This window comes from Jaculus jaculus, chromosome 5 (genome assembly GCF_020740685.1).
Source record: "Jaculus jaculus isolate mJacJac1 chromosome 5, mJacJac1.mat.Y.cur, whole genome shotgun sequence".
Classification (NCBI taxonomy): Eukaryota; Metazoa; Chordata; class Mammalia; order Rodentia; family Dipodidae; genus Jaculus; species Jaculus jaculus.
In genome coordinates, this window is record NC_059106.1 from 81,941,166 (window position 1) to 81,963,618 (window position 22,453).

Below are 22,453 nucleotides of genomic sequence, written 5' to 3' on the forward strand. Positions count from 1 at the left end.
GAGAGAGACAGACAGAGACAGAGAGAGAGAGAGAGAGAGAGAGAGAGAGGGAGGGAGGGAGGGAGGGAGGGAGGGAGGGAGGAAGAGAATGGAATCTCCAGGGCCTCTTGTTACTGCAAACAAACTCAAGATGCATGCATCTGCTTTTAGGTTTGGGTACTGGGGAAGTGAAGCCTGGCCAGCAGGCTATGCAAGCAAGTGCTTTTAACTGCTAATCCACCTCTAGCCCGCTTACTGATTTTAAATAAACAATATATTTTGGTGATCACTCTCTGAAAGAAACTGGATAATACTCTATGATGGTTAGGTGCCATATATTAAGCAGTTCTTTGGGTTATTTCTGGTGTTTTGCAAAATAGGTTCCACCAACAGTGGTTATGATAATAATTGCACATATGTTTTGTCTTCCTTTTTTCTTCTTCCTCTCTCTTTCTTTCTTTTTTTTTTTCTTTTGGTTTTTCAAGGTAGGGTCTTGCTCTAGCCCAGGCTGACCTGGAATTCACTATGTAGTCTCAGGGTGGCCTCAAACTCATGGCCATCCTCCTACCTCTGCCTCCTGAGTGCTGGGATTAAAGGCGTGCACCACCACGCCCGGCTCTCTTTCTTTCTGACAAGGTCTTACTGTGTATCCTAGGCTGTCCTGGGACGTGTGATCCCCCTGCTCTTAGACTCACCTTCTTAAGGTGATTTGCATCATTTCTCTGGTTTACCTTTCTTGTAGCATTGATTTTAGCTGCATGGATTCAAGGAAGTTCCCTATCGTTCCTTCATGTTAACTTGTGCTGAGTTTCGTCCCCATTCTCAGTCCCTTGGTCTGGTTGTGGGGATAGGGTTTCAGGATGGGAGCAAGTCCTGGTAGACCAGTGTGCCAGTAGGAGGCCTAGCCAACTCGGGGGTGGCTTTTCAGATGCAGAATGACTAGTCAGACTAGCGGGAATGTGGGATGCCTGACCTGCTTGCCCTGGCCTAGTGGGTAGCAGGGCAGGGTGGGGCAGCCCAGCAGACAGGCCCCAGCCTGCCAGCCCTGCCGGAGCCTCAGCACGCGAGGCAGCTTCAGGATCAGGTTTCAGCAGGGTGTGTGTGAGTGCGTGAGAAGGTACAAGGTAAGGAGGAGCCGGAAGTTGCACTGGGATCTGGTCTTTTCCCTCTAGATCCTACAGCTTAGTCACTTGGGGCCTTAGGAGGGCACTAGCTGAGGAGAGCTGACCTCTGGTCCTTCCCTCTAGAAGCTAATGGTGGAAATAGGAAAATGAATAATCATAAACATATCTCCATATTTGGTAATTTGGAATACAAGTGATCATCATCTCTTGAAGGAGATGATAATCAGATTGGGTAGGGCTTTGGAAGACAGGTAACTGTGAGCCTGGTGGGGAATGCTGGGAGGGCATTTGAGCAGCAGGGTGGTATAGATGAAGCCCAGAGGGAAGGAACTATAGCAACCGCCCCTTCAAGGAGAGGAGATAGATTGCTGAAGCTGGCCAGGGTAAAGCAGTGCCCACCAAGGGCAAAGGAGCTGCAGCCCTGGCCCTGCCCCAAGGGACTCTGCTCTCTGGTCCCACCCAGGCAGGTGGAGCATGTGTGCAGAAGGAATGAGTGGACAGATGTATTCTGACTGGGTGTGATAAAGCAGTGGAGGGGAAACACCACACAGAGGGTAAGGCCAGGCAGGGTGCTCAGCAGCAGTGCAGGGCTGGCCTGGGGCCCTGAGGCTATAGTAGGACCAATTTCAAGCTGGATAATCACTGGAAATTTCAGGTACTCAGTTCACGCTGTCTTTTTTTATTTGTTTTTCAAGGTAGGGTTTCACTCTAGCCCAGGCTGACCTGGATCTCACTCTAGTCCTAGGCTGGCCTTGAACTCACAGCGATCCTCCTACCTCTGCCTCATGAGTGCTAGGACTAAAGGAATGCACCATCACACTGGCTTTAAAATATATATATATTTCATTTATCTATTTGAGAAAGAAAGAGAGGAAGGGAGAGAGAGATGGACACACCAGGGTCTTTTGCCACTGCAAACAAACTCCAGATGTATGTGCTACTTTGTGCATCTGGGTTTACATAGATACTGGGGAAATGAACCCAGGCCATCAGGCTTTGCAAGCAAGCACCTCTAGCCACCGAGCAATCTCTCCAGCCCTTGTTCATGCTATCTTGCTGGCACCTTGCAGTGGATGTCTGTGTGTCTTCCTCCTTTGGCTGTGATGACATCTTACTTTTCATCCCAATGGTTCTAATTGAGTGGACCAAAACCCACTGCTCAGGCTACTGGAATGGGCACATGACCTAGGCTGACCAATCTGCAGACTCCACTCTTCAGTAAGTGGCTCAAGAATGGGTACCAGACCTAAATAGGATGCATCAAGGTCTATGAGACATTATATTTAGGTGCTGTAGGGTGTGGAGTCTCTATTGTTCTCTAAGAGAATAAGCTATCAAGATCACAAAAGCAGGGCTAGGGAGATAGATCAGGCGTGCAGGCTTGCAGTGCCAGCATGAGGACTTGAGTTAGGACCCCCAGATCCCATGTAAAGTGTCAGGTGTGGTGGTGCACACCTGTAAGCCCAGGGCTGAGGAAGCAGAGACAAGGAATTCATGGGACTCACTGGCTAGCTCGTCTAGCCGAATTGGTGAGTTCTAGGTTCTGCGAGAGACCCTGTCTCAAAGAATAAGGTACAGAGCAACTGAGAAAAACATCTGGCATTGACCTTTGGCGTCCAACACACATGTGCATACACAGGCTCCAAGACACATATGAGCATGTATACACACATGCACATACATCACCCCCCCCCCCATACATACAAAGACCACAAAAGCCTAGAACAGAGGTTGGGATAAACTATGGCCTGTAGGCCAGCAGCCTGTTTCTATAAATAAGTTTTATCGGAATATGGCCACACTCATTCATTTCTTTTCTTTTCTTTTCTTTTGGTTTTTCGAGGTAGGGTTTCACTCTAGCCCAGGCTGACCTGGAATTTACTATGGAGTCTCAGGGTGGCCTCGAACTCACAGTAATCCTCTACCTCTGCCTCCCGAGTGCTGGGATTAAAGGCATGCGCCACCACGCCCAGCTTCGTTTCTACAATAGTTTGTGGCTGCTACATCAGTGAATTCAAACCACTGAGATGGAGACTGTGTGGTCCAAATGTAGTCTAAATTTGCCAATTTGCTACTATCTGGCCCTTTTGGAAAAAAGCTGGCCCTCTCCAGGCTTCCAAGTGCTGGAGCTGTCTTTTGCTGCTACCTGGATAAAGTGTGTGCAAGACACCCAGGGGAAAACAGAAGCTACACAGGGGAAAGACAGCATGTGAGGTCTATATTCAGGTGGGCCTGAAAGTTCACCTTCTAAGTCTAGCTATTAAGTGAACACATTCCTTTCTGAGTGACTTTGTCTGATCCGAGTTTCTACCAACTGTAAGTGCTCCCTGGAGGATGAGGCTAAAGCTCTTTAGTCTGATTACAAGCTTGTGCTCTGGTGCCTGTTTACCAGACCCAACAACCCATCTGCCCTTCCTTTGCCTAGGCTCTGGTTTATACAACTAGTTTCTAGATTCTGCCAGGGTCTCAACACCTCCATGCCTTCTCACTGCCGTTCTGTTTGCACGGAGTCTCTTCTCACCCACACGCTGGACACTCTGCAGGACCTCGGTGCAGCACTTCTCACTTCTCTGAGTCTCTCACACTGGGCAGATCACACTCTCCTGGGTCACCACTCTTCTCTGTGCACACTATACCCTTAGCCCTTACCATATACTAATGCCACCACTTGACCCCTCACCTGCCATTCTAGGTTACTGCTTGTGGGATGCAAGGGGGAGGAACAGGCTTCCAGATTGAATCCTCCTGCTCAGCCCCCCCTGTGGGAGGCTGCCTTTAAGGTGCAGCTCCTCATGGACACCTTGATCTTCCAAAGGGCCAGGCTTCCAATAATGTCTCCAATGTTCACAGCCACTACCCCCTCCTCAGGTCTGAAATGCTGCCAGCTACTGCCCCTCTGCTTGCTGCTTGCTGCCTGTTTAGGGATTGTGGCCACATCTGTGTCCAGACAGGCTGGAGCCATAGCATGACATATATGACAGGCAGAGAGGCCTGTGCTGAAGGAGGAGAGGAGAGGAGAGGCTGAGCCAGAGGCCCTTGGGGGCAGTGCCTGGGCTCTTGCTGACAGGCTCCTACTGACTCTGCTGACAGCCTTTACCTAGTGTGAAGGAGGAGGGAGGCTTTTGGGGAGCTGCAAGCCGAACAACAAACAAGGCGTGCACTCTTACCCAGCAGAAGCCTTAATGATGGTCATGGTGGTGCCGAGAAGCCCAAAAGCACACCTGTCTACAGGTGCCACAAAGCCAAGGAACAGGCCCACTGGTTCCGAGTCTACCACCTCCCCATTATAACTAAGCCCCACCTCATCCCAGGTTCTGTGCTAATTGTTGGGAATAAAGGACTCAGTTCTTGCCTTTGTGATAATGGGTGAGGCATCCAAGCAGGGAGGCCATTGTGAAATGCATGGTAAACATACAACGACAGCAGCAGTTAATGGACTCTCCCTGCGCTTTAGGCCCTGTGCTGAGGGTTCCACACGGCTACTGGATTTAATGCTCATAATGACTTTATGGGCCAGAACTATTTATATCCATATTCTTACTTTCCATGTTGCTTTATGGAATACATAAAAGTTGCTGGTTCCCTAGGGAAACATACTGTTGGGGATAAAGAGAGGATAGAACCCAAACTACAAGGATTGAGGGGAGAGAGTGAAGAAAGTAGCTAAAAGAGAGTGTGACCATTTCTAGAGATCTGGTAGAGAAGACAGAAATGGAGGGCTGGAGAGATGGCTTGGCAGTCAAGCGCTTGCCTGTAAAACCTAAGGACCCCAGTTTGAGGCTCAATTCCTCAGGACCCACATTAGCCAGATGCACAAAGGGGTGCACGCATGTGGACTTCGTTTGCAGTGGCTGGAGGCCCTAGCATGACCATTCTCAGTCTCTCTCTTTCTCTCTCTATCTGCCTCTATCTCTCTCTGTTATTCTCAAATAAATAAATAAAAATAAACAATAAATTAAAAAAAAAAAAGAAGACAGAAATGGAGTAGAAGCTGTTAAGGAGGAACAGAAAAGATCACCACATCTGTACACAGAGTTGAAGAGATAAACAGGGTGAAAAAGTGTGCAGGGGATGGAAGTCCCAGAGGGGGACATGGGAGTGACGCAAAGCATAAGGAAGTAGAAGGGAGGCACGCAGAAGGTACCTTTTCCCTGGGGAAGTGCAGGCAAGCTTGGAGGCAGGGAGAACCTGGGAAGACTCTTCTCTGCAGTTAGGGGTTTGGGGAATGTGGAATGCAGGGCCCTATGAAAGGTAAGTGTTTGGAAGAGTCCCATAGCAAACCAACTGGGGACAAGGATCATGAAGCCATGGTGGTACCAAGGCCTGTGCTCGTGTGTCACCAAGGCAACTGGGCAAAGAAGCCCGGAAGCACATGCAGGAGAAGTGGCTGAGTGCTGCGGCAGGCTTGTTGGAAGTGATGAACTCAAAGAAGTAGCAAGAACCCGGGTGGTTCTTGAGAACACAGGACTGTGGTGTGGGCGCGAGGCTCTGGCGGTCAGGGTAGGAAGGAGGATGTTAGCCAACACTGCTTGATCAAGACCAAGCCTGGGAGTCATTCGTTCTCATTTTCCAGTTCCATTTGCTCAGATTCTCACATTCTGTAAGGAGGAACACCTATTTTAGAACTTTAACTTATTTGAGAGATGGGAAGAGGCAGAGAGAGAGAAAGAGGGAGAGAGAGGAGAAAGGAGAGAGAGAGAGAGAGAATGGGTGCTCCAGAGCTTCTAGCCACTGTGAGCAAACTCCAAATGCATGTGCCACCTTGTGCATCTGGCTTACATGGGTCCTGGGGAGTTGAACCGAGGACCTTTGGCTTTGTAGGCAAGTGCTTTTAGGCAAGTGCTCTAACCACTAAGCCATCTCTCCAGCCCCAGGAGTGCCTTTAAAAACAATCCTCTTTCTTTCCAATTGGCTAGCATCCCTTGAATCATCTCTTGTACTTGGCTGCCACTCTTCTAATTCATCAGCAAGTCCTGTTAAAACTATCTCTAAAAATATTCCAAGTTTGCCCATTTTCCTATCTCCACACACTATCATGCAGGTCACATTGTCACTTCTTGACTACTGCGATGGTGGATGACCAGCTTTGGATGATGCCCTTCTCTCAGAGTGACCCTGCTTAAACATTAATGTGCTATGCATCTCTCTGACTAGATCCTTCTCATTGTCCCTGAAGAAAATCCAACCACAGGCCGTGGGCTCAGCCTCACCACTCTTGCTTTGGGTTACCCTTGCTCCCTGCTTCTGCACCCTGCCCTTTGTCTACCCTCACAGAGCATTTTTCTGTGGCTGTCATGCAGGTTCTGGTGTGCATTTAGCCCTCTCCTCCAACGGCACCTCTTCAGGGAGCCTTCTCAGATTCGCCCATCTACGTGAAGGTCCTCCAGTCATTCTCTGGCATCTCATCTTGTTTTAGTTTTATTTTTTTTAATTTTAATTTTTTTGTTTATTCTTATTTTTTTGAGAGTGACAGAGATAGAAAGAGGCAGGGGGGGGGGAATAGATACACTAGGGCCTTCAGCCACTGCAAACGAACTCCAGACGCCTGCGCCCCCTTGTGCATCTGGCTAACATGGGTCCTAAGGAATTGAGCCTTGAACCAAGATCCACAGGCTTCACAGGCAAGTGCTTAACCACTAGGCCATCTCCCCAGCCCCTCATCTTGTTTTATTTTGTGTTCATTGTTTCTTTCTTCTCTGCTGTGTGTCTTTTTTATTATTACAAGTTCTAGGAGCTGCCTACTTTGTTCACTGCCATGTTCCCCAGCACTAACAATTGTATCTGGGGCTGGAGAGATGGCTTAGTGGTTAAGGCATTTGTCTGCAAAGCTAACGGATCCCAGTTTGATTCTCCAGAACCATGTAAGCCAGATGCGCAAGGAGGCGCATGCATCTAGAGTTCGTTTGCAATGGCTGGAGGCCCTGGCACGCCCATTCTCTCTCTCTCTGCTTCTTTCTCTCAAATAAATAAATGAAGTATATATTTTTTTTAATTTTTTTTTCAATTATTTATTTATTTGAGAGCAACAGACACAGAGAGAAAGACAGATAGAGGGAGAGAGAGAGAGAATGGGTGCGCCAGGGCTTCCAGCCTCTGCAAACGAACTCCAGACGCGTGTGCCCCCTTGTGCATCTGGCTAACGTGGGACCTGGGGAACTGAGCCTCGAACAGGGGTCCTTAGGCTTCACAGGCAAGCACTTAACTGCTAAGCCATCTCTCCAGCCCAAATGAAGTATATTTTAAAAGAATTGGATCTGGTGTAGTACTTGCTAGGTGAGATGAGAACCGTCTCTCAAATCTACAAAACTGTATCTGTCCCACATCCTCCTCTACTCCTTTGGACAAACTATCAAGTTTCCCCCTCAAAGATCAACCTGCCCATATGTGTGATGTCTTCCCATCTCAGAGACCTTGTAGGCCTCATTTTCCTTTCTGATCTTGTCTCCCACTATTCTTCCTCTACACCCTAATAAAACACTGAGTATAATGGGGGCCATCTATTCAAATTACTACAACCTCTGATTCCATTGCTTGCTGGGTCGCTTCCCCAAACTATAACTTGAGTTGCCTCTATGCCAGCCTGACTTTCTGTAGTACTCAAAGCCAACAATGAATGACTCCTGTGTTTGGCCAAGTACAGCACCCCCCTCCTTAGCAGGTATCTCTTCCCTCAGCTATAAGACCAAATTGGAGACAGAGAGACTCCAAGAGAGAGACTCTAAAGTAATTATTAATCTCAGTACTGTACTAACAACCCTAGAAACTGGGACACTTCAAGGCAGACCTGCCTTGTCCTCCACTACAGGGGTCCTGGTCTTTGTTTCAGGCACTTACTCCTGTTATGTCCTACACTAGGCCACTATAGTAATCAAAGCTCTCTCCAATCTCAATCTCTACAAAACCGCTGTTTGTATTATAAATTTATAGCTCTCCTGCTCTAGTAGCTAGGTCCTAACTGTCTCCAACACATGGGGACCACTGCCCTCCAGGCCTCATTTTCTTCCTATAACTCTCACCTACCTTAAATTCAAATTTATAATTATAACCATTCTCTTGCATTCAATCTCAGCTTCCTTGCTCTTTTCTCCTTTGGGAAAAATAAAACTTTAATTAAATTCACCTACCTACCTGTCTTCACAGCTCAATGTGGCGGGCTGAAGAAAAATACATGCTGGTTGTGTCACTCAAAGTTCGAGCAAGGGCCTCACACTCCTGTGGTCAGGCTATGTGAAGAGCCCAGCCATTCTCAGCCTCCAACTTTCCCTCCCTCCTCCTCTCCACACTGCAATTTGCCCCTCACCTCAACAGTGTCCATTGCACTGAAGAAGTATCTGAAAAACATCAGGAGAATATCCATAAGCTGCACCTGTGCATGGGCTCTGTTTGAACTGTCCATACTTGTAACTAGTCAACTTTTTATTTTTATTTATTTAACAGAGAAAGAGAGAGAGAGAGAGAGAGAGAGAGAGAGAGAATGGGTGCACCAGAGCCTACAGCCACTGCAAACTCCAGACACATGCACCACCTTGTGCATTTGGCTCACATGGATCCTAGGAAATTGAACCTGGGTCCTTTGGCTTTGCGGGCAAACACCTTAACTGCTAAGCCATCCCTCTAGCCCTCAACTTTTTTTTTTTTTTTTAAAGTGAGAACAAAAGAAAGAATGGGTGCACCATGGTCTCGAGCCACTGCAAACGAATTCTAGATGTATATACCACCTTGTGCGTCTGGCTTACATGGGTACTGAAGAACTGAACCTGGGTCCTTAGGCTTTGCAGACAAGTACCTTAACTTTTTAAGTCAACTTTTGTGCCCTCATGTTTTTACTTCAATCTTGCCTTCTTACGGAGCCTTTCCCAATTCCTCTGCTTAGAAGAGCAGCCCTCCCATGTTCTCTTCCTCATTCTCCTTCAGTCTTCTCTCCCATTTGCTGGTACCTAAAGGCCCACAGTCTCCCCCTTTCCCTAGGTAGGATTTCACTGTAGCCCAAGGTGACCTGGAATTCACCATGTAGTCTCAGGCTGGCCTCAAACTCACAGCAATCCTCCTCGCTTGGCCTCACGAGTGCTGAGATTAAAGGCATGTACCACTGCTTGTGGCCCACAATTGTAGTCATATGTTTTGTTTCTGTGCCTGTGTCTCAAGTGACAGCTCCAAGAAGGTAGGGATGTTTTCAGCTTCGCTCACTACTGTCTCCTGTACCTAGAGTAGAAGCTGACACTGAATGAGGTTCACTAAATGCCTGTTGAATGAATGAACATAAAGTGGGCTAAGATTACCTCCTACTTCAGGGATTATTGTGGAGATGAAACGAGATAAGGCATGGGAAGTTCTGGCTACCATTGTTGCTCCATAACTGTCAGTTTCCTTCACCTCCCTTCCTCCCCTCCCAGTTTTGGTATCTGCCATGCCCTTCTTCCTCAGGAGAGTGCCAGGTCACAGGCAGAGCTGACAGCCGTCTTTTTTAAAAATATAAATTTTATTTATTTATTTGAAAGAAAGAGGTGGGGGGGGGATGAGCATCCCAGGGCCTCCAGCCACTGCAAATGAACTCCAGATGCATGCACCCCCTTCTGCATCTGGCTTACATGGGTCTTGGAGTCAAACCAGGTTCCTTTGGCTTTGCAGGCTAACACCTTAACTACTAAGCCATCTCTCCAGCCCCTGACAGCAGTCTTTGCCTCACAGCAGTCCAGAAGGGTTCCCTTGGTCTTAGGCTCCAGACCTCACTTTCTCTGGTTAGGTATAAGCCACTTTGCTCTAAGCCAGGAAGCTAGCAGCTCCAGAAGACCGAGTGTGCTCCCACCAGTTCTGGCTTCACACTAGATACATTATATTGAAGACCCAAGGGGCTGCTGCTGGCCTCCTCCTACATAGCCTATCAATATAGCTCTGACAGCCCTTACCCACGGGCTAACATCTTATTCTCAAAGGTTTATACATCAACATTGCCTGGCTGCATTCCCACCTCCTTCTCCAGAGCTCTTGACTAGGGTTCTTCTGGGACCTTCCATGTTACAGTATACAGCCGGCCAGTTTATTCCAAGGAGGCTGGAAGGTTCCATCCATTAGAGAATGTTGCTGTCACCATAGGTAGAGAGGGTCCTGGGAACTAAGTATCCTTGGCCAGCTGCTTACCTACATTCTGACACTAGTAAGTCCTTCTGGAATGAATTGCAGCCCCCGATCACATTTCTTCTCACTTTAGGATTAGAGGCTATGTCCACAGAGGAATTCCCAGAGGAAACAATTACTCGAGCATGACTTCTGGTCCAGAGCTTACTTCTACCAGAATCCCTATCCCTATACTTAGGTGACCAAGTCTGGTGGAGACAAACTACTCCAGCACATAGACAGTTATCAACCACAGACGTGTGGTTTCCACTTGGCCTATCTGCTGCCTGGTAGTCTCCAATGTAATGTGACCTCTAAAAAAGTAGCATCTTTTGGGTGTTAGTCATTATGAAGAACATAGAAAATGGGGAGATTTCTTCTCTTATTGTCTGTCAGACCACCCTTGAAGAAGCACAAATTTTATTTATTTATTTATTATTTGCAAGTTGAGAGACAAACAAGACACACACACACACACACACACACACACACACACAGAGAGAGAGAGAGAGAGAGAAAAGGAGGGAGAGAGGGAGGAGAGAGAGAGGAGAATGGGGTGTGCTAGGGCCTCCAGGCACTGCAAACTCCAGAGACATGTGCCACTCTGTGCACCATCTGGCTTTATGTGAGTACTGGGGAATCAAACCTTGGTTGTTAGGCTTTGTAAGCAAGTGCCTTAATCATTGAGAAATCTCTCCAACCCCACAAGTTCTATTCTGGGTTCCCCGTAAAGGAACAATAATAAAATAGGACTGATCCAGAGAAGACCACTGAGGCAGGAGGGGTTCCTTTTGCTACCCTGTGAGAGCAGAGATGTCTGGCAAGTGTACTGCCATCACCAGCTTCAAATCTCTGACTAAATGATGCAGGAGTGGGGCTAGACTTATGCTGTGGGGCTCTGGAAGGCACCATAAACACCATGGGGAGGTTACAATGGTAGAGCGTGGCTCTTTATAGTAACTCTAGTTACTATCTTTTGTTTTGTTTTGTTTTTCGAGGTAGGGTCTCACACTAGTCCAGGCTGACCTGGAATGCACTCTGTCGTCTCAGGGCGGCCTTGAACTCACACTGATCCTCCTACCTCTGCCTCCTGAGTGCTGGGATTAAAGGCATGCACCACCACACCTGGCTCCTGACTATCTTTTTAAAAATAATTTATTTGCAGAAAGAGAGAGAGACTGAGACACACACACACAGAATGGGTGTGCCAGGGACTCTTGCCACTGCAAACTCCAGATGCATGTGCTACTTTGTGCATACCTGGCCTTCCGTGGGTACTGGGGAAATGAACCTGGGCCATCATGGTTTGCAAGCAAGAGCCTTAACCACTGAGCCATCTCTCCAGCCCCCTGAATATGCTGAAATGGACAGGCTGCTCCTTCAGGCCCATAGGTCTCCAGCTTTGGGGTAGGGGAACTGGCCAGATAATCTCCATGATTCTGACCACTGGAGCGCTAGGCTCACCAAACTCAGATGCTGTCCTTTCCCTGGGCTGACAATAGACACAAAGGAACATCAGGACCCAGCCTCCAGCCCAACTGCCTTGTTCAAGGCTGAGTCGGCCACCCAGGTTTAATGTCCAAGGACTTTCTCACAGAGCTGTCTACAGTTTGGATTAGCTGTTTTCTCTCTTTAAAAGGAAAACCTCTGGAAAGGGGGGAGGTTGTGGGAGACTATTTCCATCTTGAATGTCTACTCCAAAACTCTGGTATTTTTCCAGGATTTCAGCATGGTATACACAACACTGTTAAAAATAACCCCTTGATTGAACAGAGGCGTGGGAGAGAGGGGATGGCCAGGCAACTCTGCTAGAGGGTGGGCAAAGAGAGTAAACTGGGAAGGGTTTTATTCCAGAGGCGTTATGCAGACACAGAGGAACTAAGGGCCATGGAAATGCTATCCCAGACTGTGCCTTTCCCGGAAGAACTGCCCAGCTGTGGTTGTACAGAACAGAAACAAGCTACTGGGTCTAGAAAGTTCTCCCAGGAATGAGCCTGCCATTTTCAGTACTGAATGCCAGACTATGGGACTAACAAGGTCAGGGAAGAAACACAAGGAACAAGAAGTCAAGAAAGGTTCATACTGTCAAAAGCCGAGACTGAGAGAGAGAGAGAAAGAGAGAGGGAGGAGGGGGGGGAGGGAGGGAGGGAAGAGAGAGAGAGGGAGGGAGGAAAGAGAGAGAGGCGAAAGACACAGAGGCCACACACAGGCCACTGGATTCAGATATTGGGAGGTTCTGGTGACTTGTAAGTGAAGGTTTGCAGACTTTTCTTTCCATAAATAGACATGTAACACAAGTGGAACTATATATACTGTCCTATAATGTGCTTTTTGTTGTTGTTGTTGTTTGAGGTACGGTCTCACTCTAGTCCAGGCTGACCTGGAATTCACTATGTAGTCTCAGGGTAGCCTCAAACTCACAAGGATCCTCCTACCTCTGCCTCCTGAGTGCTGGGATTAAAGGCATGCGCCACCATGCCCGTTCAGTGTCGAAGTTTTTGCTCTTATTATAAATACACTACAAAACATATTACAATAATGCTTGCACACATAGGATTATTTTCTCATGTTAAACATTTAGCCACTTTGTACATCTGGCTTTATGTGAGTACTAGGGATAAGCCTGGGCCATTAGGCTTTGTAAGCAAGCAACTTTAACCACTTAGCAATTTCTCTAGCCTCTGCTAACCATTTAGAAATGGATTTCTGGTTCAAATAGAACCCATGTTTTATATTCAGTTGTACATTGCCTATGTAACCCTAACCTTCCCATCATTTTGGAGAGAGCAAAATTCTATTCTGTTCAGATTTTCTTTAATCTCGCTGCCCATTCTCTTATCTTTAATCTTTTTTTTGTGAAACAGTGTCTTACATAGTCCAGGTAGGCCTGAAACTTGCCATGTAGCTGAGGCTGGCCTTGAACTGCTAATCCTCCTCCTGTCTCAGGTTTCTGAGTACTAGGATTACATGCATGTGCTATCATGTCCAGCTTGTACGACCACTCTTTTCATGCTTCTCCTATTTCTTCTTCATCATCCCATCCATGTAGGTATTCCCAGAATTACATCATTCTGGTTTCTTTTTCTCTTCTTTCTCCTTCATCCTCTTCTCCAATTCAAATGTCCCCAGGAGCCAAGAAGGTAAACACGTAACTTGGGGCAGACAGAAGACAAGAAGTGGCAAAGTGTGGTACATTGCCTGCAAGGTTCACTGTTTGTTTGTTGTAGGGTCACGCTCTAGCCCAAGCTAACCTTGAATTCAAATAGATTTATTTAGCAGAGACAGAGAGAATGGGTGTGCCAGGGTCTCTGGCTACTGTAAATGAACTCCAGATACATGTACCACTCAGTACATAGGGCTTAATTAGGTACTGGGGAATTGAACTTGGGTCATTAGGTTTTGGAGGCAAGTGCCTTAACCACTGAAACATCTTTCCAGCCCTGACCTGTAAGTTAATATGTAGTCTCAGGCTGGTCTTGAACTCACAGCAATCCTTTGCTTCTTGAGTGTTGTGTACCACCCTGCCCAGCAATCCATATTTTACATATATATCTATGCATATATACGTGCCATCTATCTGTCTGTCTGTCTGTCTGTCTGTCTGCCTGCCTGCCTGCCTGCCTGTCTGCCTGCCTGTGCCCGTCTGTCTGTCTATCTATCTATCTATCTATCTATCTATCTATCTATCTATCTATCTTTCAAGGTAGGGTCTTGCTCTACCCAGACTGACCTGGAGTTCACTATATAGTCTCAGGGTGGCCTGGAACTCACAGCAATCCACCTACCTCTGCCTCCCTCCTGAGATTAAATGTGTGCACTACCACACCTGGGTAAAAAAAAAAAAAAAAGAAATTATCTACTGGGCTGGAGAAATGGCTTAGCAGTTAAGGTGTTTGCCTGCAAAGCCAAAGGACCCATGTTCGATTCCCCAGGACCCATGTTAGCCAGATGCACCAGGGGGCACAAGCATCTGGAGTTTATTTGCAGTGGCTGGAGGCCCTGGCACACCCATTCTCTCTCTTTCTCTGTCAAATAATTAAAAAATAATATTAAAAAATTATCTACTTATTTGAGAGAGAGACAGAGGGAAAGAGAGAAAGAGTGTGGATGGGAGCTCATCAGGGCCTCCTGCCACTGCAAACAAACTATGTATGCATGTGCCACTTTGTGCATCTGACTTTACGTGGGTACTGGGGAATTGAACCCAGGTCCTTAGGCTTTGCAGGCAAGTGTCTTAACCACTTAGCCATCTTTCCAGATGCCACATTATTTTTAAATTGTGTGTTAGTTATACAAAGCATGTCCACAGGCGGACTTAATCTGTAAACTGCCAATTTAGGATGGAGTCTAACATCTTAGTGACACTGCATCCACTGGCAAAAGTTCACCTGTTTGTTGACAACTCCTACCACATCATCCCTAGCTCTGTCTTCTCCTCTTGAATCCCAGACAAATGCATGCAAATAGCTATCTATACCTCTCTTTAAGTGCCTAAAAGGCACCTCAAACTTATTATGTCCAGACCAAATTTGTGTGTCTGCCTTTTTATCCTCTTGCTAAAAGCCAACACTCCCTTTTTTTTTTTGAGACAAGGTCTTGCTGTGCAGCCCAGGCTGGAACTCACTATGTAGCCCACGCTGGCCTGAACTCAATATCCTCCAGCCCTCAGCCTTCCCAGGGCTGGGATTATAGGTACGAGCCACTACATGGAACTAAAGCAAGAGATGTAAATCTAAAAACAAGTTCCCTATCTCAAAAAATGGTAACCTTACTGATCCTATTTTTGAAGCCACAAAACCTGGGGGTCATTCCACATTCTTATTTTTCCCTAGCTGCCATACTGAGCTAATCATCAAATCCCTGTCAGGTTCTGGTAGGTGCCAATGCTGGCTACAAATAGGAATAACATGTGGTCTCTGTCCTGGAGGGGAGACCAGAAACAGTGAACATGTGGTAGTGCCGGGAGAAATGATTTGTAAGATGTTCTAAAGAGAGGTGGGTAGGGTGTGTGTTCACGCGGCAGTGCTGGGTACTGAGCCCAAGGTCTTCGTATGCTAGGCTAATGTTGTACCTATGAGCTACACTGTCAGCCGCTCACAAGGAGCTGCAGGAGCAGAGAGGATCTTGTTTCCTCAGGGTTCCTCAAACAGTTTCTATTCTGGCCCCCCCGAGGACTGCCTTCACTGGGCACTCCAGCAGTCTCGTAACTACTCTTCCTGCTTCTAAGGCTCCCTTTCAATTTATCTTCCATATTGGGTTAGAGCAACATTTTTTTTGGTAGAGTTGGAATTTATTTGTTTTCTTTTTCTTCATTAGGTTTTCATACAGCTTATTCATAACAACTTTAGTTTTGGTCAACCTTCCTCCCATCCCCTTAGAGTTGGAATTTATTAAGAAAAGATTTTAATATAGATTTAAGCATGAGTACTAAGGAAGGGAGGGGGAGAGGGAAACAGAGAGACTGAGAGAGAGGGAAGTTTAGAAAAAAGACAGTACACACCTAAGACATAGGTGTGGGCTAGAACACAGGTCCTTAGCCTGTGGATGAGGACTCTGTATGGGGCTATGTAACTAAATGTGGGAGTATGAACAAAACTGGCAACAGTAAAAGGTTTCTAATGACCAAATATTAATTCAAAATTAAATGTGTAATGAATCTGAGGCAGCACTTACTCGCATTTGGGAGATGTTGCTGCAGTCTTGGTTCTGAGCATATAATATGTGCACCTTGCACAGCACATGCCATAATATGGGGCAACACTAATAAATGCTGCCTGGAACACCTTGGCTCAGGTTCAAGAGTGCTGTAGGCTGTAAGTTGCCGTGCTTTTACCATACATACAAATTTTCCCGCTCTTTTTTTTTTTTTTTTAAGCATTTACTTATTTGATAAAGAGAGACAGGTAGAGAAAATGAGTGCATCAGCCTTACGTGGGTACTGGGAAATCAAACCTGGGTCCTTTGGCTCTGCAGGCAAATATCTGAACTGCTAAGTCATCTCTCCAGCCCCCTCTTTTTTAGCATGTAGCCCAGGCTAGCCTTGAACCCCTGAACCTCTTGCCTCCGTTTCTTCAGTACCACCACAACCAGCAAAATCCTGCTCTTTTTTTTTTTCCCCGAGGTAGGGTCTCACTCTGGTCCAGGCTGACCTGAAATTAACTCTGTAGTCTCAGGGTGGCCTTGAACTCATGGTGATCCTCCTACCTCTGCCTCCCGAGTGCTGGGATTAAAGGCGTGTGCCACCACGTCCGGCTCCTGCTTTTTACTATAGAAAAATAATAGATTATGGAAAACAAACATAATATTTTCCTACCATCAGTCCTTAACATATAATTTCCAAATTAGTATATAATCTTTGGCAGGTGATTCCAGGTCCTGTTGACGATCAACATAAACCATTGCATTATCTATTCATCCACCCATGACACAGGCTGATTTCCTATCTTGCCTATGGCAAGCAGCGCTTCAGTAACATGGGAATGCACATGTCTCTTCAACACACTGATTTCAATGATTATACCCACACATACCCAGTGGTGAGCTTGCTGGTTCATATGGTGGTTCTGATTCTAGGTTTTTTTTTTTGTTTTTTTTTTTTTTTTTGGTTTTTCGAGGTAGGGTCTCACTCTGGTCCAGGCTGATCTGGAATTAACTCTGTCATCTCAGGGTGGCCTTGAACTCATGGCAATCCTCCTACTTCTGTCTCCCAAGTGCTGGGATTAAAGGCGTACGCCACCACGCCCAGCTAGATTCTAGGTTTTTTTTTTTTAATACTATTTGTTTATTTATTTGAGAGCGCAAGAGAGAGAGAAAGAGGGTGAGAGAGAGAATGGGCATGCGAGGGCCTCCAGCCATTGCAAATGAACTCCAGACGCATGTGCCACCTTGTGCATCTAGCGTATGTGGGTCCTGGGGATCAAACTGGTATCCTTTGGCTTTGTAGGCAATTTCCTTAACCACTAAGCATCTTCTCCAGTCCCGGTTCTAGTTTTTAAGGGCGCTCCACTTTACACTCTTACAGTAACTGAGAGCTTCCTTTTCTCCACACCCTCACCAGTATTTGTTATTTTCTGTCTTTTTAATTAAAAAAAAAATATTTTTTTCAAGGCAGGGTCTCACTCTATCCCAGGCTGACTTGAAACTTACTACGTAGTCTGAGGCTGGCCTTGAACTCACGGTGCTCTTCCCAAGTCCTGGGATTAAAGGCATGTGCTACCATGCCCAGCTATTTTTTGTCATTTTGGTAGTAGTCATTGTAAGTGAGGTGAAATGGTATCTCATAGTAGTTTCAATTGGTATTTCCATGGTAATTAATGACAATGAACATTCTTTTTTTCATATGCTTGTTGGTTATTTGTGTTTTTTAAAAATATTTTATTTATTTGAGAGAGAGATACAGAAATAGGCAGGTAGAGAGAGAGAGAGAGAGAGAAAGAAAGAAAATGGGCACGTCAGGGCCTCCAGCCACTGCAAACAAACTCCAGATGCATGTGCCCCTTTCTGCATCTGGTTTACGTGAGTCCTAGGGAGTCGAACCTGGATCCTTTGGCTTTGCAGGCAAGTGCCTTAACCACTAAGCCATCTTGCCAGCCCTGGCTATTTGTGTTTTGTCACTGCTGCTGTGGATTCTTTTCTCCTTCCCTTCCTCCCTCCTTCCTCTCTTTCCTTCTTTCTTTCCTTCCTCTCGCCTCACCTTGCCTCTCTTCTTTCTTTCTTTTTCTTTCTATTTTGTTTTGAGGCAAGTATCATTCTAACTCAGGAAGACCTGGAACTCACTCCGTAGCCCCAGGCTGACCTCAAACTGATGCTGATTCTTGTACTTGCTGTGGGTTTTGGGAGAGGTACAGGGTCCTGCTATGCTGCTCAAGCTGGTCTCAAACTCACAATCCTCTTGCCTCAGCCTCTTGGGATTACAGGTCTCATGTAGCTACAGCTGGCCTGATCCTCCTGCCTCCCTTCCCAAGTGCTGGGATTATAGGCATGCACCATGTTTGTATACCTTCTTCTGAAAAATGTCTACCTAATTCATTCATCCTTTTTTGGGGTTTTCAAGGTAGGGTCTCACTCTAGCCCAGGCTGACCTGGAATTCACTATGTACTCTCAGGGTGGCCTCGAACTCACAGTGATCCTCCCACCTCTGCCTCCCAAGTGCTGGGATTAAAGGTGTGCGCCACTATGCCTGGCCATTCATCCATTTTTATATCATATTTTTTTTCCTGTTGAGTTGCTTGAATTCATTATATATTCTGGAAATTCATTTTTGTTGGATAGTTTGCAAATATTTTCTGTTGCTCTGTAGTTGCTTGCCTCTTCACTCTGCTGAGTACTATGTGGAGGCTTTTAATTGAACAGAATCCCTTTTTATCAATTATTTGCCTTTGTTCCTCATGCTTTGGGGGTCACATCTAAAAAAAACTTTATTCAGACCAATATTCTGAAGTATTTCTCCTGTTTTCTAGTAATTTCATAGCTTTTGGTTTTATGTTAAGTCTTTGACCCATTTTAATTCGTTTTTGTATAGGGTGAAAAACAGGGATCTAGTTTCTTTCTTCCACGTATGGGTATTCATATTCAGCCCTCCCAGCATCGCTACTGAAGACTTTCTAGACACTCTGCCACCTTTATTGAAAATGTGTTCCATTGGTCTCTGTGTTGGTTTTTGTGCCACTATTACGTTGTTTTGGTGGCTATGGCCTGCTGTATGTCTTCCAGTTAGGTATTACAATGCCTTCAGCCTTGCTCCTTTTGTGCAGGACTGCTTTAGCTATTCAGGGTATTTTGTGACCACAGACAAATTTTAAGAGGTTTTCTTTTCCTATTTCTGTGGAGAATGTCATTGGCACCTTGCTAGGAATTGTCTTGAACTTTCAAGCTGCTTTGAGCAGCATGGATATTTTATTTATTTATATATGGGGGGGGGGGAGAATATGGGCATGTCAGGGCCTCAATCACTACAAATGAACTCCAGACCCATGTGTCATATTGTGCATCTGATTTTACATGGATACTAGGGAATCGAACTTGGGTCCTTAGGTTTAGCAGGTAAATGCCTTAACAGCTAAGCCATCTCGCCAGCCCTGAAGATGGACATTTTAAGAATATTAATTTTGCAGGGCTGGATGCAGAGATGGTTTAGTGATTAAGGCACTTGCCTACAAAGCCAAAAGACCCAGGTGGCACAAGCATTTGGAGTTCATTTGCAGTGGCTAGAGGCTCTGGTATGACCATCCTCTCTTTCAAATAAATAAGTAAAAATAAAAAATCTTTTAAAAAACAATATTAGTTCTTCTAACCCATGAATATAGGACGTCTTTCCTTTTGTTTTTCTTTTTCGGTGCCTTCTTCAATTTCTTTTTCTTTTTTTAAATTTTTTTTTTGTTTTTGTTTTGTTTTTCAAGGTGGGGTCTCACTCTAGCTCAGGCTGACCTGGAATTCACTCTGTAGTCTCAGGATGACCTCAAACTCTCGGCGATCCTCCTACCTCTGCCTACTGAGTACTGGGTTAAAAGGCATGCGCCACCACGCCCGGCCTTTTTAAAAAAAAATTTTTGCTCATTTTTATTTATTTATTTGAGAGTGAGAGAGAGAGTGAGAGAGAGAGAAAGAGGTAGAGAAAGAGAGAAAGAGAGAATGGGCATGCCAGGGCCTCCAGCCACTGCAAATGAACTCCAGATGTGTGCGCCCCCTTGTGCATCTGGCTAACGTGGGTCCTGGGGAATTGAGCCTTGAACCCGGGTCCTTAGATTTCACAGGCAAGCACTTAACCGCTAAGCCATCTCTCCAGCCCTTCTTCAATTTCTTTAATCAGTGTTTTGTAATTTTCACTGTATAGATCATTACTTCTTTACATTTATTCTTAGCTATTATTTCTTTCTTCTCTTATCTCTCTACACTGATAAAGTTTTTCTTTTTTGGGTATCTTCTGTATCAGTGAGTTTTATACTTTATTGTGCCTTCATGATGGAAGATATCATCCTTTTACTTCTAGTGGAGGACTCCCTTGAGCATTTCTTACAGGGCCAGTCTGATGGTGTTTATCTAATTTTCCACCAGTAGTGAGCACAGGCATATACTCTAGGAAGACCTTTCTGTCTGCAGTTTAGTTCCGATGCCCTTAGGAGAGACTACTCAGCTCACCATGCTTGTCCTACCCCTGCAGGCACCACCCTGTCCACTCACTGTAGCTCCTGGGAGGCAGCACGCTGTCTCTTACTCATCACTGCTCCCTGCACAGGGCTTGGCAGAGTGGATGCTTAGAGGCTAGGGAGGGGGCAGAATCCACCCCAGGGCCCTGAGGCTAAGGAGCGCGATGAGGAGTCACCATGGGCAGAATGGAGATAGAGATCGGGATGGAAGCCAGATTCCAGCCCCCACAGGAGGGGAAGAGGCAGAGGAAACTTCCTCCTATGTGGAGTTCATTCTCCTCAGAGCTCCCAGGATTAAGCCTACATTCGAGGGGGCAAGGCCTTCCCCAGGCCATTCTTCCTCTTCTTATTATCTTTCTTTTCTTCTTTTTTCCATACAGGGTCTTGCTATATAGTCCTGGCTGGCCTTGAGTTCATAGCAATCCTCCTGCCTCAGCCTCTCAAGTGCTGGGATTACAGGCATGTGCTATCATGTCCCATTCCACTATTCATACTTTATGGTCTCTTAAACTCCAGATGCAAAAATTGCTTACCCACAGTCTGAAACTTTTTGTGACTTATCCACAAGAACTGTTATCAACAGCCTTTGTTTGGGCATGATTTAGGTGAATGGGCCAAAATTAGCTGAGAGGCAGCTCTTCAGATGTCATCTGTTTGTCTGTAGCCCTGGTACCCACAAAATCATTCAAAAGCCCATTTTTCTGAGGCTCCAAGGCTGTCATCCTTTGGTTCTTGCCACAGCCTGCCAGAGTCAGCCACTAAGTGACAGCCTCCAGATGGGGCAAGCACGGGCTTCCCCAGAGCCCTACTCACTCAAGCAAACATGTACACCACAGCTAGTTCCAGGCCAGGTGATGGGGTGCTGAGGTTATGGGGTGACTAGCCAAGCCCCAGCTTTTAAACCTTATTTGAATGTAACACGAACCCTGAGGTACAACTTCAATTTCCTTTCCCCAGATGTTGCTGAACTGTCCAGTGCAGTACCTGACACCCAGTAAAAATGCATTATTGGGTGAACAAACAGGCACACAATTTCCAACTGTTTTAGCCATTGAGAGAAACTATCAAACTCAACATGTGAGGGCAGAATACCTAGAATGTAATACATTCTAAGTCACTTTAGACTCTTCCCACTGTTGATGCCAATGGTATTATTACTGGACAAGAAGCCCAAAATCCTGAGCCCTGGGACACAGTAATCCTAGACATGGCAGAGTCCACAAGCAGACTGCTGACAAGAGCATGGTGACAGATAGACGACAGTGGGAGGTGTCGCCAGTTCAGGCTGCATTAAGGATAAAGACAGGACAAGAATGAGTGGAGGACCCAGGAGGGAACTACAAACTCAACATACACAGTGTTATAGATAGAGATGCACAAAGCATGATGGAAGCCCCAGGATGGGAACAGCGTCATAGACGATTTCTGAGGTAGTTTTTATTTCCCATGTCTCCCCACTGACAATACAGACCAGGCACAGTGGCCCCGGCTGATGTGTCCACGGGTGGGTTTATTTTGCCTCCTCTTTCTATATCGTCAGCATAAGAACGTGGCCTGCGGAAAGCGCCGGGAGGCCGAGGGAGACCGTTAACGGTGGAGAACATGAAGATGGAGACTCCTGGCAGCCCATGCGTGTGGACGGCACACCGAGCTGAGTGCTGGCCAGGCCCGGGCCCCTGCGGAGGGGAGCAGCCTGCCACAAGAGGTTCCACCACTAGGGCCAGAAGTGTTTGGGGTTAGTGACATTGAGCTGCTTGCTGAAGTAAAGTAGTGGCTTTTAAGGCTTTTAAGACTGAAGAGGCAGTCCCTGCTGAGGGATCACATGCACAGTGCACAGGAGCACAAGAGTGGTTTGCAGGGCAATGTCTTGGGGTTAGTTACTAGGAGACATCCACTCCCTAGTGCTCTGACAGCTTGAAAGCTTTTTTCTTTTTTTTAAAAAAATTTAAAGAAACAACTCTCCCCCAAATTACAAGTTATTGGTTGCATCCTGTGTGGCTGGAGTTGCAAACAGCTACCTTTGTGCTATGTGGCAGCATTCCTGTATCAACAAATGTCAATCACCTGGGTTTGTATGCACAGACTACACA

General features: G+C 46.2%; 1 protein-coding gene and 1 non-coding gene across 7 annotated transcripts in view; both read right to left on the minus strand.

Annotated features, from left to right (window-relative positions):
- The window catches only part of St3gal3 (ST3 beta-galactoside alpha-2,3-sialyltransferase 3), a 250,952-nt gene that overhangs the window by 35,435 nt on the left and 193,064 nt on the right, over window positions 1-22,453 (minus strand). The window lies entirely within an intron of this gene.
- Window positions 21,808-21,939, minus strand: LOC123461323. Its single transcript, XR_006637611.1, has one exon. It is a non-coding gene; the product is annotated as a small nucleolar RNA SNORA51 (small nucleolar RNA).